The sequence below is a fragment of the Macaca mulatta genome, chromosome 11 (genome assembly GCF_049350105.2).
Source record: "Macaca mulatta isolate MMU2019108-1 chromosome 11, T2T-MMU8v2.0, whole genome shotgun sequence".
Taxonomy (NCBI): Eukaryota; Metazoa; Chordata; class Mammalia; order Primates; family Cercopithecidae; genus Macaca; species Macaca mulatta.
The window spans coordinates 56,916,755-56,920,686 of record NC_133416.1 but is presented as its reverse complement, the minus strand read 5'-3'; positions in this window follow the sequence as shown (position 1 = coordinate 56,920,686).

Here is a 3,932-nt window from a genome sequence, read left to right as displayed (position 1 = left end):
GACTCGCCCACGTCCGCTCCCGATCCTTTATCCGGCGTCCGCCTCTCGAGGGAAGCCCCGCCCTGTGGTCCGCCTAAAACCAGTCCTCATTGGCCGTTGACCGCACTTCTGCCTTTCCATTGGCTGTACTTGCAAAAACAACGGCTGCTTAGTTCAGAGGCCTGAGCTTGTCGATCAAGACTCTGGCCACCAACCGCCGTCGAAGCAAAAAGTCTCCTCCTTCTTACCGTAGTAAGCCAGGGTCACGGTGCGCTGCTTCCTCTAGTGGAGAAAGTGAAAATGGGCAGGCTACCCCCCGGACAGCCCCACGACTTGTGAAGGGGTAGCGCCGCAGTTTCGGGATTCTGGCTTTATAGTCTTGTCATGCAGTGTTAAACTGGGAAAGCGATTCAGAGAACACATTAAAAAAAAGCGCCCTCACAGGGGGCGATTTACTGTGAAACCAGTGAAGCGTAAGCTTCAGAGCACCTTTGAAAGCACTTCTCTAGAGTATGCGAGAAGGAAATAGCAAGATTCCAGGAGAACAGGAGGAAAGCCAGAATTTAGGACACCACTTTCTGGAAAGATAGAACAGTTCTTTTCAGTAAGGAATACAAATATCCAGGGTATGATTCTCAGTACGCAAACCCAGGTATGCAATTAATAGAAGTTAATTTTCGGCCAGGATTGGTGGCTTACGCCTGTAATCCCAGCACTTTGGGAGGCTGAGGTGGGCAGATCACTTGAGGCCAGAAATTCGAGACCAATGTGGCCAACATGGTAAAACCCCGTCTCTATTAAAAATTTAAAAAATTAGCCGGGCATGGTGGCGCGTGCCTGTAATCCCAGCAACTCGGGAGGCTAAGGCAGGAGAATCGCTTGAACCCAGGAGGTGGAGGTTGCAGTGAGCCGAGACGGCGCCACTGCTCTATAGCCTGGGAGACAGAGCGAGACCCCGTCTCAAAAAAACCAAAAAAGTTAATTGTCTGTAATACAATCTAATTTTTGCTATAGTACAACCTAATATATACTCTGAACCTCATTCCACCGGAATGGAAAAAAAAAAAAAGTATTACCAGTTCTTCATCGGACCCTTGGTCCCCAGCATGGAGGTCACTCTCTCAGGCCAAGTGGCAGTTGAGGGTGGACTAGGATGGGTGGGCTAGGGGACGAGGGCAGTGACCACCAGACGGAGCTGTCTTAGCAGCCCCTTTGGAGACCAAGCCAAGGGAGGTCAAAGGGCTGGAATTCTCCCCAGGGCTTTCCTCAGCGAGAAGCACCACCTGTGCAAGACATTATAGTAAGGAGTTGGAAAGCTGATACTACAAAGTTTCGAGACTATCAATTATTTAAAATCTATTTTTGACTAATTTAGCTTTCTAACATCTCTATAAAAATGGTATAAAATGGTCATTTAGTTGCAAAGAGTATGCAACTAAAAAATGCAAGATGGGTGAAGACTTATAGCAGTTGCTAGGCAGTTATTATTATTTTTTGGACTTTGTGATGTCTGTGGTTTTTGTCAGTATTTCAAAATCTACAATGATTCTTCTCATTCTAAATGTTGACTTTATGACATCATTTAATTATTACATGTTTATTTACTCTAAATAAATATTGAATTTATTACATAATTTTAGAGCCCCACAATTGTATACGTTTCAGGCTCCACAGAGCATATATCCACTCTTTTTTTTTTTTTTCTTTTTTCTGAGACAGGGTCTTGTTCTGTCACCCAGGCTGGAGTGCAGTGGCACAATCTTGGCTTGCTGCAACCTCCACCTCCTGGGTTCAAGTGATTCTCCCACTATAGCCTCCTAAGTAGCTGGGACTACAGATGCATGCCACCATGCCTGGCTAATTTTTTTTTTTTTTTTTTTTTTTGGGTAGAGACAGGGTTTCACTAGGTAGCCCAGGCTGGTCTTGAACTCCTGAGCTCAAGTGATCCACCCACCTTGGCCTCCCAAAGTGCTGGGATTACAGGCATGAGCTCCCGTGCCTGGCCTGATCATATAGCCACTTTTTTTTTTTCTTTTGAGACAGAGTTGCCGCCCAGGCTGGAGTGCAATGGCGCAATCACTGCAAACTCCGCCTCCCGGGTTCAAGCGATTCTCCTGCCTCAGCCTCCCAAGTTGCTGGAATTACAGGTGCATGCCACCACACCCGGCTAATTTTTTAAATTTTTAATAGAGACAGGGTTTTACCATGTTGGCCAGGCTGGACTTGAACTCCTGACCTCAGGTGATCCACCTGCCATGGCCTCCCAAAGTGTTGGGATTACAGACGTGAGCCACCACGCCTGTCCCCAAGATTTTTACGTTTGTACCAGTGTGGCCCTTTCAGGTGCTGCAGCTCTGTTTTCATGCCATACTTAAGGTTCAATTGACCTTTTGTCAGGCTTAAATTATGTGCCTAGAACAAGAACTTGCTAAGAGTTCTGCCTGCACAGTTTTTAGTGACATAGGTTATTCATTTATTGAGCACCTACGACGTGCCTGCTTTATGCATATGTGGGTATATCAGTGAACAAAATACAAAAATCACTGCCCTCATAGAGCTTAAATTCTAACAGAGGGAGAAAAACTAAATAATAAGCATAATAAGTAAATTGTGTAGTATTGTTAGAGTATAAGTGCTGTAGAATAGAGTGGGATAATTAGTATCGGAAGTTCAGAGAGATGGAGGCTGAGGCAGGTGGATCACCTGAGGTCAGGAGTTCAAGGCCAGCCTGGGCAACATGGTGAAACCCCATCTCTACTAAAAATACAAAAATTAGCCAGGTGTGGCGGCACGAGCCTATAATCCCAGCTACTCCAGAGGCTGAGGCATGAGCATCACTTGATTCCAGGAGGTGGAGGTTGCAGTGAGCCGAGATCTCGCCAGCCTGGGTGACAAAGTGAGACTGTCTCAAAAAAAAAAAAAAAAGAAAAAAAGGTTCAAAGAGATGAACATGTAGAAATTACAGAGGTGGTAGGCTTCATTGGGAAGTAAGACTTGAGCAATAACTTGGAGGAGATGAGGGAGGGATTGTGCAATGCAGGATCCAAGGAAAGAGTATTTCAGACAGAGGAACAGTAAGGGCAAAAGCCTTAAGTAGAAACATGCCTGGCACAGGTGAAGAACAGTAGGAAGGCCAGTGCCGCTGCAGTGGTATAAATTAGGGCAGAAGGACAGGAGATGCAGTCAGAGAAGTAGTGTAGTGGGAGCAGATCATGTAGGGGCTTGAAAGACTTAGGACCTTGGCTTTTTTTTCTAAGGAAAATAGGTAACCACTGCAGGGTTTTTAGCAGAGGACTAACATTATATGACTTACCTTCTTACAGTAACACTGGCTGCTGTTTGAAAATAAATTGTGGAGATTCAAGCATAGAAGCAGTACAGTTAGAAGGTTCACACTAAAGTGGTAGTGGTGGAGGTGGTGGGAAGTAGATTCTGGATATATATTGAAGGTAAAACCAATATAATTTGCTGGCAGATTGGATGTGGGATGTAAGAGAAAGAGGAGTCAAGGATGACACCTAGGTTTTTAGTCATATGTATTATTTATCTACTGTTTTGTAACAGAGCACTACAAAACTCAGTGGCTTAAAACAATAATCATTTATTATGTTATCTTTGAGGCAAGGCATGGTGGCTCATGCCTGTAATCCTAGCACTTTGGGAGGCCGAGGTTGGAGGATCCCTCAAAGCCAGGAGTTCAAGACCAGCCTGGGCAACAAAGCGAGATGCCATCTCTACAAAAAAGAAAACAAGAATTTGAGAGCACCTTGCAGGTAAGTCAGTCAGTCACTCTTGCTGGCCAGCACAGTTCTTTCATAAAATAGTGTGAAATTGGGTCTCCAGAATAGTGTTGACATGCTTATTTGGTATCAAACTCAAGATGAGTTCAGGTCTCTGAACTCAGAGGGACAACCCTCAGTCATGAGCCATGTGTTGGGGACCTTGTGCTGGCC